This window comes from Lithobates pipiens, unplaced genomic scaffold (assembly GCF_037356315.1).
Source record: "Lithobates pipiens isolate NorthernLeopardFrog02 unplaced genomic scaffold, aLitPip1_a1.2 Scaffold_16, whole genome shotgun sequence".
NCBI lineage: Eukaryota > Metazoa > Chordata > Amphibia > Anura > Ranidae > Lithobates > Lithobates pipiens.
In genome coordinates, this window is record NW_027507748.1 from 26,116,531 (window position 1) to 26,129,517 (window position 12,987).

The 12,987-nt window shown below is 44.7% G+C and overlaps 1 long non-coding RNA gene across 1 annotated transcript in view; it reads right to left on the bottom strand.

Moving 5' to 3' along the window:
• Nucleotides 1-803: 803 nt before the first annotated feature.
• The window catches only part of LOC143981688 (uncharacterized), a 365,565-nt gene continuing 353,381 nt past the window's right edge, over nucleotides 804-12,987 (bottom strand). Inside the window, exon 3 of the long non-coding RNA XR_013274348.1 lies at nucleotides 804-921. This is a non-coding gene — a long non-coding RNA (uncharacterized LOC143981688). The remainder of the gene's footprint in view (nucleotides 922-12,987) is intronic.

Consider the following 12,987-nt stretch of genomic DNA (forward strand, 5'->3'; position numbering starts at 1 on the left):
TTCCTCCCATTGACACCAATGATGGGGCACTATTCCTCCCATTGACACCAATGATGGGACACTATTCCTCCCATTGACACCAATGATGGGACACTATTCCTCCCATTGACATCAATGACAGGGCCCTATTCCTCCAACTGACACCAATGATGGGGCACTATTCCTCTCATTGAAAAAAATGATGGGGCACTATTCCTTCCACTGACACCAACGACAGGGTACTATTCCTCCCACTGACACCGACAGGGTACTATTCCTCCCACTGATAACAACGATGGTGCACTTTTCCTCCCACTGATACCAACAACGTGGTACTATTCCTCCCACTGATACCAATGATGGGGCACTGTTCCTCCCACTGATACCAACGATAGGGCACTATTACTCCCCCTAGTACCAGTCATGGGGCATTGTTTACTCCCTCTGACACCAGTACATTTTCTACTTACACTGGCCACAGTCCTGTCCCCCCTAAATTCTGAGGTATAGTAAACTGGCCTTTTGTTTAGAATGTTTGGAGACCCCTGGTTTCGAAAATTTCATATATTTTAAAAATATTTGCAGGCCAAATAAAAATTGGTTTTATAAATTAATAAAATTTAAAATAATAAATATGTTTTACTTATGTTTTATTTATTTTTTTGCAATCAGCATGACTCAAAATAAAAGAAATTCCAAATAAAGTTGAGCCCATCAGAACACCCCCTTAGATCGCATTCCCCATAAGAGTTCCTCCTCACATTAGGGTGCCCCTCAGAGTCCACCCTAACCACACACACACACACACACACACACACACTTACAGTGTGGCTGGGAGCCTGGAGAACAGCATTCATAGAAGAACGGCACTCCCTGAGCCTTCCATGATCCTGGAGAACGTCGGAGAGAATGGCTGTAGCAGCAGGCAGAGACGGAGCAGTTCTGGAAAGAGAAAGAACCATCCTTCTATGAATGCTGGGGCAAGCACATAACTAGGTGTTAGGACAATAACGATAAGCACATTCAGGGAAACTTGGGAAATGGGGGGGGGGGGGGGGTGTGAGGAGAAACAGAGATGGTAGGCTGCCCTGAAGACCCGTGAGAGACCTGTGAGAGAAAAAACACTGACCCTAGCTGTGGGCCGGATCAAATCTATCAGCAGGTCATATTTGGCCCACAGGCCACACTCTGGAGACCCCTGGTCTACGGGAATTTAAAACGTGCACAAAGCAGGTCAGAAGAGGTCAGCTTCAGGTCAGAAAAGGTCAGCTTCAGGGCAGAAGAGGTCAGCTTCAGGTCAAACTCACCTGTCAATGGATTCGGAATCATCTCAAAAATGTAACAAAATGTGTCCATTTGCAGATGTATTTCCTGGTGAGACGGCTCACCCCGCAAAACTAGTCGAAGTACTACGTTTCACCAAGTCACGTTTGTTTTAACATTATTACTTTGTTTTTTGTATTAACCACTAGGCGTCCGCGCTATAGCCAAAAGACTGCTACAGCGCGGCGCCCAATTGCCCGGAGGGCGTCCCTGGATGTCCTCCTGTTTACTTCCCCTCTATGCACCACCGCGGGCGCGCAGAGGGGAAATTCTGTGTTGGCCATGTCCCTTGGACACAGCCAATCACAGATCGTGCTAAATGGCCAATCACATTTAGCACTCGATCGGAGTGTCCAATGAGAGATGATCTCATCTGTAAACATGAGATCATCTCTCATTGCCGACTCTTCCTCCTCTCACAGAGGCCGCGTCTGAGGAGGGAGAGCAAATAGAAAATACAGTGCCCACAGTACCTGTCAGTGCCACCTGTGCCCAGTGCCAACTGTCCCCAGTGTCACCTATCAGTGCCATCTGTCAGTGTCACATGCCATCTGTTATCAATGTTACATGTCATCAGTGCCACATATCAGTGCCATCTGTCATCAGTGCCACCTGTCAGTGTCACGTGCCATCTGTTATCAGTGTCACGTGCCATCAGTGCCATGTTTTAGTGCCATCTGTCATCAGTGCCACATCAGTGTCACGTGCCATCAGTGTCACGTATCAGTACCACATCAGTGTCACGTGCCATCAGTGCCACGTTTTAGTGTCATCTGTCATCAGTGCCACCTGTCAGTGTCACGTGCCATCTGTTATCAGTGCCACGTATCAGTGTCACGTGCCATCAGTGCCCCGTTTTAGTGCCATCTGTCATCAGTGCCACATCAGTGTCACGTGCCATCAGTGTCACGTATCAGTGCCACATCAGTGTCATTGTCCTTGTGCTCCAGGGCCTTCAAAAGTGTAATAGGTAGTCAACAAATTAGATGTGTAATTTATGCTCCTAGAACACCTGAAGGTGCTCCCTAAATGTTGGGCCTCTCTAAGTGGCTAGGCTGTGAAAAAGTCCCACACATGTGGTATTTTGGGTTGTACACATGCCATGTGTGAGAAATAACCTATTACAATGGCAATTCATTCATTCAAAAACCTTCATTTTGCAAAGAACTGTAGGAAAAAAATGACATCAAAAACCTCACCATGCATTTTACTAAATACCTTGGAAAGTCTACTTTCAAAACAGGGGTCATTTGGGGGGCATTTGTACTTTCCTGGCTTGTTCGGGTCGCAAGAAATGAGATCCGCCAGTACATCAGGTGTGATCATTTTTTTATGATTTGTACTACAGCTTGTAGACTCTCTAACTTTCACACAGACCAAATAATATCCACTAATTTGGGTTATTTATACCAAAGATATGTAGCAGTATAAATTGTGGCCTAAATGTATGAAGAAAAATAAATAATTTGAAAAATGTTATCACAGAAACAAAGAAAAATAATTTGGGTACAGTGTTACATGACTGAGTAACTGTCCTTCAAAGTGTGAGAGCAACGAAAGCTGAAAATTGGTCTGGTCACGAAGGGGGTTTAAGTGCCCAGTAGGCAAGTGGTTAATAAAACTTCTTGTAAAATTTTACGACTTTTACATATTCAATTTGAATGTTTTCTATACTGTACCAAGATAGTCCACTTGCTCCCTTGTCCTTGGTGAACCTACACGGTTAAGGAGATATTTCCCTAATACAGGCACCGATGTCTATGGTGCATGCGTAGACATTAACTGATAACGACCAATGGCATCATCAGTTAATAAAGAAGATGTCGGTCGCCTGCACAGCATCCTTGTTTGGCCCTACCCTGCCCCTCTCCATCAGTGCCGGGGGTCCCATTAGCTGAGTGATGGAGAAAAACTGAGGAGAAGGAGAAGGGAAACATTGGAATACTAGTCAGCACCAGTTTGCAAAAGTGTATTTGCTTTGGATGAATAAATCACCTCTAATGTTGGCTATCCTACTTAGACTTGTGGATGTTGCTGCATTATGTAAAACTATTAGAATATTTTTTTTACATTTTAGAATGGGGCGCCCTCCATAATATTTAAAGGGGCGCCTCGAGACTATCCATCAATTTTAAAGGGTGCCTTGACTGAAAAAAGGATTGAGAAACACCGGTGCAGCGCAACTTCAAAAACTAGGAACCACCAAGTAATCACAATCGAATGAAACGAATAATAATAATAAATATTCAAAAAAAAACATATGTTAAAGGCTCCATTCACACCATAGAGTTCTAAAAACTTCTTTTTGGCGACAGGCGTCCCGCGATTCCATTTGCCCTATCTTACCGCGATTCATCGGGGCAAAATGGAGATTGGGGTGCCAATGAAAGTAGCGGGGATCGCACGTGCGTCCCGTGATTTGCAGCAAATTTGGAATCGTTGCAAAACCGCCCGCGATCCGGAACACCATGGTGTGAATGGAGCCTAAAGCCTCGTAAACACACGATCGGATTGTTGGCCAACAAAGTGTCAGACGTTTGTCAGAAGGATGTGTGCCAGGAACTTGTCTTGCATACAAACGGTAAACAATTGTCGGCCAACAAACACGAACGTAGCGACGTACTACGAGGAATTTCAGCTCTTGGGCGCCACCCTTTGGGCACCTTTTGCTAATGTTGTTGTGTTTGGTGAGTATTGATTCTGAGCATGCGTGTTTGTACTTTCGACTTTTGTGCGACGGACTTGTGTACAGACGATACGAAAATCTGACAACAGACCGTTGTCCGCCGAAAATTTACTAGCCTGCCATCCGATATTTGTTGGCGGAAAGTTGGACAACAGTTGTCTGACGGAGCATGGTAACGATCGGATTTTAGGCCAACAGTCTGTCATCACACAATTCCCTGCCGAAAATCCGATTGTGCGTATGAGGCTTTACAAGTCCAACGTCCCAAAGTAATTCCAATCACCAATGTGAAAAACATGATGTCTTTTTAATTGTCTGTATATAAATGATCCACAGTGACATGTGCGCACGTCACCAGGTGAAATGGCTATATGCTCACCTCCGCCTTTGACCTCTTAAGATAGATGAGGTCATATAGCGCTTTATTTCGCCCTCACCCTTTGGGATGATATAGGGAACCCGGGATCAATCTCTTCACAGTCTCACAAACAACTCTGATAAGCATTAAATAAGTGGTAGAAAAAAAAAGAAAAAAAAAAGGACTAATAGTGCTCACTGTATATTTTTAAGAATACCAGCAAAAGGTTAAAAACAAGATATAAAAGCACTAATGTGTTAAATACTGTGATCCACAATAATAGGCAATGGTTTCTGTATATATTTAGCACATTAGTGCTTTTTAATCTTGTGTTTTTAACCTTTTGCTGGCATTATTAAAATATACAGAGAGCACTATTAGTCCTCTTTTTTTTTTTCCTTCCACTTATTTTATGCCCATCTGAGCGGTTTAGGAGACCGTGAAGAGATTAACCATGGGTCCCTATATCAGTCCAAAGGGTGGGTGATATAAAGCGCTATTTGACCACAACTGTCTGTATTACCCTGCATGCTTTGCAGCTTTTTCTTAAAGCATTACTAACCCCAGGATCCTGCAGCCAATAGACATGAGCACTGCCGGAAAATTTGTTTGTTTTGTTTCCTTTTTTTTATTTTTTTAGGAAGTTCGTTTTAAATTCAAAGTTCGTTATTTCGAATAAATTTGTAACTTCGGTAAAATTAGAATAATTGGCAAATTTGAAAATCCGAAAGTAAGAACGAAAATACTCAAATTTTAAAATATGAAAAATTTGAAATCTGAAATAAAAACTAATAATAACTATTAAATTATAGGTATTGGAATTTCCTTTCAAATTTGTCTGTTAGTGAACGTAACGAATACAAAATTTAACTGAAGTTACGAATTATTCAAACTAACAAATGGACTGTAACAAATTAATAAAAAGCTAAATTAAAATAAAAAGCTTTTATTATTATTATTTATTATTAATGAATTACTTTCCATTTGTTTAGATGCAAGCATTCGTTATTTTGGATAATTCATACTTTCAGATAAATTCATATTCGTTACGTTCACTGGCACCAAGGATGGGGCACTAGTCCTCCCATTGGCATCAATGACGGGACACTATTCCTCCCACTGACACCTATAATGGGGCACTACGCCTCCCACTGCCATCAATGATGGGGCACTATTCCCCCCCCACTGACACCAATGATGGGGCACTATTCCTCCCACTGACACCAATGATGGGGCACTATTCCTCCAACTGACACCAAGCATGGAGCACTATTCCTCCCATTGACATCAAGCATGGGGCACTATTCCTCCCACTGACACCTATAATGGGGCACTACGCCTCCCATTGGCATCAATAATGGGGCAATATTCCTCAAACTAACACCAAGCATGGGGCACTATTCCTCCAACTGACACCAAGCATGGGGCACTATTCCTCCAACTGACACCAAGTATGGGGCACTATTCCTCCCATTGACACCAATGATAGGGCACTATTCCTCCCATTGAAAACAATGATAGGGCACTATTCCTCCCATTGAAAACAATGGTGGGGCAATCATTCCTTCCATTGACAAACATGATGGGTCACTATTCCTCCCACTGATACCAACAATGGGACATGATTACTCCCCCTAGTACCAGTTATGGGCACTATTACTCCCCCCAGCAATACACACCAAACTGAGCATGTGCAGCTTGTCCCTTAGCCTCTGTACTATCCGGAGATGAATTGGGGAATGTGGAAGAAGGGGACAGGATCAAACAGCCTTTAACACAATGCTGAGGATTAACCCGTTTGGGTCCACAGTGAATATAACAAGCACGCTTTACTGCACATGCAGACTGATTTTACTGTTGTGGATTTAGTAATACTTTAACCACTTCCCGCCCATGGTACGTCATATGACGTCCTTGATTTTGCGGGGGTATATCATTCAGATATCTTTTAGTGCTGGCGATTCCCTAAACCATAAGAATGATCATAGCGGCTGTTCCACCGCTTGATCGTTCTTAGGGGTGGCGAGAGTGGATGCCCCCCCCCTCCTGCCATCCTGCGGTGCTTCTACCGACTCGCTACTTCCATCGGTGAGTCGGATTACGGATCTGCCGGCCCCAGATGGTGATCATAGATATTTCCGGTGGACACGATGAGTCTCTATGATCGTTCGAAGGCCCGGGCACAATGTTATGATGTCACGCTCGGCCTCTGCATTGAAATGACTGGCGCTGCCTCGGCTGGGAAGTCGTGATTGTTCATTTTTTTTTTTTTCATTTCAGGGTTCCCAGCCTAGAGGTGAGATGTGAGGTCTTATTGACCCCCATATCTCACTGTAAAGAGGATCGATCGTGCCATATTCCTATTACAAGTGATGTTTACATTCCTTGTAATAGGAATAAAAGTGATCAAAAATAAATGTTTTTTTTTTCTTTTAAAGTGTCAAACAATTTTTTTTTTTTTTAAAGCGCCCCTGTCCCCGTGTGCTCACACGCAAAAGCGCACACATGTGTAAGTCCCGCCCACATATGAAAACGGTGTTCAAACCACACATGTGAGGTATCGCCACGAATGTTAGGGCGAGAGCAGTAATTCTAGACCTGGACCTCCTCTGTAACACAAAGCATGTAACCAGTAAAAAAAATAAAAAAATTAAATTGTGCATTCCAGCCCATTGGGGATCACCCCATGCTCCAACTATCTCTGAATGGCTTACCCGTGTGGGGAGAATAGCCGAGATGGAGGAGTCCACATCGCACGAGATTCCCCAGCGAAATTCTCGCGCACCTAGGCCTGCTAGACCCATTTCTGTACCACAGAGAGATATACATCCATCATGGGCTTAAACCGCCCTGAACCTGTCAACAACTAACAAAAATATCCCAAACTTTGTCTCCTAGAACAGTGGTCATCAACCCTGTCCTCAGGGCCCACCAACAGGCCAGGTTTTATGTATTACCTTGGGGAGATGCAGACTAGAATACTGCAATCACTGAGCAGCAAATGATATCACCTGTAATGAGTTTGAGTTATCTTGCAAACTTGGCCTGTTAATGGGCCCTGAAGACAGGGTTGATGACCACTGTCCTAGAAGACTACCCTATCAATAGGGTACACATCATTTTTCACCCTCTTTTTGGAGATGGAATCCCTCAAGGCAAGGAACCTCACCGGAGACCCTCAGTGGAGTCCGAGGAGGCGACACTCTAGGACTCCCTCTTTCCCCCTCTCTCTTTTACTCCCCCCCCGCCTCCATCCTCATACCCAGGTGATGGGCCCCCCCCCACTCAACCCATGACTAATTTGCCCTAGGTGAACGACCACTCCCCTAACTACCAATACCATACATGACAGATGAGAATACTCCTATATACAGCCTCACCCCACCTTAAAGACCCAACGCCCACATGCCTGACCAGGTACAAACAGGCAAATATAAACCCATACCACTATTGCCTCCTATACAACTAGCCCCATACAGGTGCTAAATTCCAAATGGCTACTTTGCTACTTTGCTACACCTGATCATAGACCTCAGACCACGGTGGAGGCCTCCAGCTTTTTGACTAGCTCATCTGCTAAGTTAAATCCAAAGAGTAAGTTCATATCAATATGTAAATGATCATCTTGCTCAAACAACTATTGTTTGTATTGTTCCCAATAAAACTTTTATGGAATAAAAAAATAAAATAATTTAAAGTGTGGCCTATGGGGATTTTTACGTACCGAAGTTTGGTAGGGACTGATGTGAATGTACAATGTATATGTAAAGCGCTGCATAAATTGTCGGCGCTATATAAGCACTTGAAATAAATACATAAATGCAAGACTCCGGTGGGTGTAACAAGATGTCTGCTTGCCGCTTTCTCGCTGTATCCTTACTATGGAGGAGTGCAGGGTGTAGCAAGATGGCGGCGACGGAACGTCACTTCCGTTTACAAAATCTGATGGGTCGCCTAACCTGACGAAAACACCGGCTCTGAGAAATGCGTGACGCAGCAGTGACAACACTCACAGGGAACGATCACGGAATTCAAGGAAGTAAATGCGTGGGGAATGACCACAAAGTTGACAAACGTCAAGATCGTTCAGATTAAATCGGAGTCGGAAAGAAATAATGGAAACACAACGTGGAAATGAAAATACGATTTTACATTTTGACCATAGATACATTTTGAGTCTTTCCGGCATCTAACCCCCCCACCAACCCAAGTTTTGTCCAACTTTATTCCTGAGCAACTGTTCGGTAATTAAACTAAAGATTCCCCTTATATAACCCAACTGCTTTTCCACAAAGCCAATCAGGAATTCGTACCGCGCTAATTACCGTACAGCAGAACTTGCATGTATGGAAGTTCAAGAGGATGTTTTTTTTTTTTTTTTGTGTGTGTTCAACAAGCTACTCAGAAGAATAGGGAGAATTCCTCAGAAAGGTCTGCGACACGCCGAACAGAACGGGCGATTCACAGAGTAACAATTAGTAACAATTAGATTCTATAAAATCGTCTCCGTTACCAAGTTTTGTATGGAGTGACCTCGCCGACTTCACCGGCATACCAGGTAGAATGCCGGATTTTATTCACTACTTCACGTTGTTTTACAATGCACAAAAAGCAAAGCATTTTTTAAATTTTTTTTCTTTCCTCCATTGTGCTTCAAATAGTAGGTCACCGGCAACCGACCACGATGAGTGGTTTATGAAAAAATGACATTTTCTTTCAATAAAACTTCAGGTACGCCATATAGTAGAGAACACGGAGGTGGGGACCAAGAAGAGCAGACCAGCAGGTGACATCAACCAAGTGTGTGGATAGCAACAGGAGCGGGAACGCGGAGTACAGAAGAGACTCGATTTATTTCAGCAGGGAAAAGAAGCACAAGACGCCACTCTAATGCCGCGTATACACAACCGTTTTTTCCGTCAGAATAAACTATGATGGTTTTTCCGACGGAGTTCCGCTGAAACGGACTTGTCTACACATGATCACACCAAAGTCCGATCGTTTCCAGCAGGTGACATCAACCAAGTGCGTGGATAGCAACAGGAACGGGAACGCGGAGTACAGAAGAGACTCGATTTATTTCAGCAGGGAAAAGAAGCACAAGACGCCACTCTAATTCCGCGTATACACGACCGTTTTTTTCCGTCAGAATAAACTATGATGGTTTTTCCGACGGAATTCCGCTGAAACGGACTTGTCTACACATGATCACACCAAAGTCCGATTGTTTAGAACGCGGTGATGTACAACACGTACGACGGGACTAGAAAAAGGAAGTTCAATAGCCAGTAGCCAATAGCTGCCCTTATGTAGTTTTTGGTTAGTTGGAATATCATACAGACGAACGGTTTTCCCGATAGGAATTGATTCCGTCTGAAAGATTTAAAACATGTTCTATTTCTAGGTCCATCAGAATATAAAAAAAAAAAAAAAAGTCAGCTAAAGCCCACACACGATCGTAATAGACGATGAAATTATTCCATCTGACTTTTTCCGCCCGAAAGTCCGACCGCGTGTACACGGCATTAGTGCAATAATGCCCCATACACACAGCCGGAAATTCCGACGGAAAAAGTCCGGTCGGATTATGTTGTCGGAAAATACGATCGTGTGTGGGCTCTATCGGACTTTTTCCGACGGAAAAAGTTTGAGAGCTGGATCTAAAATTTTCCGACAACAAAATCCTTTTCAAATATTTTTCCGATCGGGTGTAGAGAATTCCGATGCACAAAGTGGCACGCATGCTCGGAAAAAAATTGGAGACGCAAGCTATTGGCTACTGGCTTCTACGTAGTCCCGTCTTACGTTTTGTACGTTACCTGGTTCCGAACGATCAGATTTTCCAACAACTTTGTGCGACCGTGTGTATACAAGACAAGTTTCAGACAAAATCCGTCGGAAAAAAATCGGATGGATTTTGTGGTCGGAATGTCCGACCGTGTGTATGGAGCATAAGTTGTTCAGGAACTACAATTCGCATAATGCCTAGTCGTGTCTGTGAATGTCAGAGTTTTACAATGTCTCATGGGACGTGTCGTTCCGCAACAGCTGGAGGGCTAATGTTTGGAGATACCGGTCCTAGATGTTCTCAGTCTGATGGCAAGCATCATTCATCCTGCTTCCTCTGAGCCTAGGTCATCCAAGACTAGCCTGTGACTGAACAGCGAAAGGAGAAGCAGCAGACTGGTGAGCCTCATCTCTCGGTCACTTTGTTCTCTTCTCTTATCAGCATGCTTCCTGTCAGCACAGGAACTAATTTTGCTTCTTGTACAGCCCCTTCCTCTCACAGTCCAGAGACTGATACCAAATCACAGTGAGTTATTCACACTGCTTGTGAATTAATGATTGCAGGGCTGCATAAAAGTAGACGTTTGGGCCAATACTATTCAAGCTTAAACCTGCTTGCACCCCCATTCTAAATACTATATCAACTAGCCTGTAAAGCAGTGGCGGCTAGTGCTTAATACTTTGGGGGGGGGGCGGCAACTCAACACCCCCCTCTGGGCAGGAGACGGTAGGGACAACAGCACTTACACACACCCCCAGAGGTCTCCTTACCCTAGGAGGCAAATGACAATTCCCGGGATGACATTTTGATCTCCCCTCCTCCTTCCTCCACTGCCTGAGGCAGCGGGGGGAGTGCTGTATGTGACTGAGGGCGAGCCGTCCCTGGAAGAGAGAGCCAAGTCCCTGCTGGAGAGGACCGCCGGCTAAGCTAGTCCCTGATTTTTCCAAGCTCTGGGGGCCGTTTGCTTCTCCTCGCCGGCCGAACAGGAAGTGGGTCCTAAGACTCCCTGGCCAATCAAGTCTCAGGACTCGCTTCCTGACTGGCCGGGAGGAGAAACAGGAAGACAAAAGCGGATATTAATTTGCTATTGTCACACAACTGGCAGTGCTCTAAACCCCGAGCCCACCCTTTTTTGAAGCCAATTAGAGCCTCAGGCACTAATCATGTGCATCAGGGGAAAGGCGAGAGCAATGACAATGGCTGCAATGCCTGGGCTGTGACATCACTTATAGACTTACTATAGAGCCATTGTCCAATGTCCTTTCCACTGTCCTGAAGCCGGCGCTGGGAGCCAATCTCTGTTAGTGTCCTGTCAGGAAGCAGTTATTAGAAGGTCATGGCTGCAGCTACACCCATGATCTTGGTACTGTTTCACTTTTACAGTGTTTCGCAAGAGGCTGCCCCTATCTCACTGCCCCTATCTCACTGCCGCCTGTGGTGGTTCTTGGGCTCTCATGTTCTTCTGGTGAGCCCAGGACCTTGGTAAGCAGTTGGTACAGCTTCACACAGAGGAGATGGAGGAACAGCCGTTCCCCCATCTCCTCTTTGATTAATTAACCTGCTAGCAACAAATATTTGTCATTTCCGGTTCCTAGCAGTCATTCCCTGCCTGTTACAGCCAGAAAAGCAACTAGTACCTGTCGCCTGCAGCTCTGTAATAATAAGTTGTAAAGTCTTATGGTTTTTCACTTGTTCTATGCATTAAGGTGGAAAACCTTCTGTGCTGCAGCTTCCCCTCCAGACTCCCCCCATTTTTTTTTTTTTTTTTTTTTTAGCCTGAGCCCGATCTGATCCAGAAAGTAGCTCTAGCCGCTGTTGCTCTCCTCATTGGACAGATTGATAGCAGCAGGAGCCATTGGCTGTCAATCAAAAGTTGTAACAAGGGAGCGGGGGGACGGGGGACAAGTCCCGCTGTCTGTATCATTGGACGCAGTAGAGGGAGTCAGGAGGGAGCAACCAAGCAGCTTTCTGTGGGGGCACCCGATGAAGAGGAGTAGCCTGGAGTGCCAGCAGGACACCCCAGAAGAAGGGGATCAGGGCTGCTCTATGCAAAACCATCCAACCACAGAGCAGGTATGCATATGCATTTTTTTTATTTTTTTTTTATAAAAACTAACAAACGAGGGTTTACAAACAATTTGATGCAAATTAAACAAGCAGTGCCTCTTGCAGTCCCTGCACGAATGGAATCCACCTGCACGAGCTGTCAGCTGCACTTCAAAGACACAGACGTTTAGGAGAAAAACCACCCCAGATTTTGCTGCAGGATTATTATCATGTTTGAGTTTATGCTCCTTTTGTGAGTAGTTTCACTTTTGACTTATCATTAAATGGTTTACCAATACTGCACTTAGAGGCGCTGTGTTTCTTTTCCTTAGTCCCTGTAAGACCCCTTTCACACTTTCAGGAGTTTTAGCGCTAGAAAAGTGTAGCTGTAAAGTGCCTGAAAAAATGCCTCCCATTCATTGCAATGGGTGTTTTCACACCCGGGCGGTGTGATTGGGGGACGCTAGAAAAAGTCCTTCAAGTAGCATCTTTGGGCGGGTTGGGTGTATACACTGCTCCCACAACGCCCCTACCCATTGCAATGAATGAAAAACACTTTCGGAAGTGCAGCAAGCAGGAGTTTCTAAACTATATTTGGAGGTTAAAAGCGCCCCCGCTAGCGGGCCGAAAAGTGGCGCAAAAGCGCCGCTCAAACAGCGGTAAATCGCCGCTTGAACGAGCAGCGCTTTATCGCAAATGCACGGGGAGCCCCAGTGTGAAAGGGGTCTAAGAGAGAAAGTAGCAGCACAAGAAGCCAATTAGTTCATGTGATAACAAGAAGCATGCTGATATAGAGGAGAGAGTAAA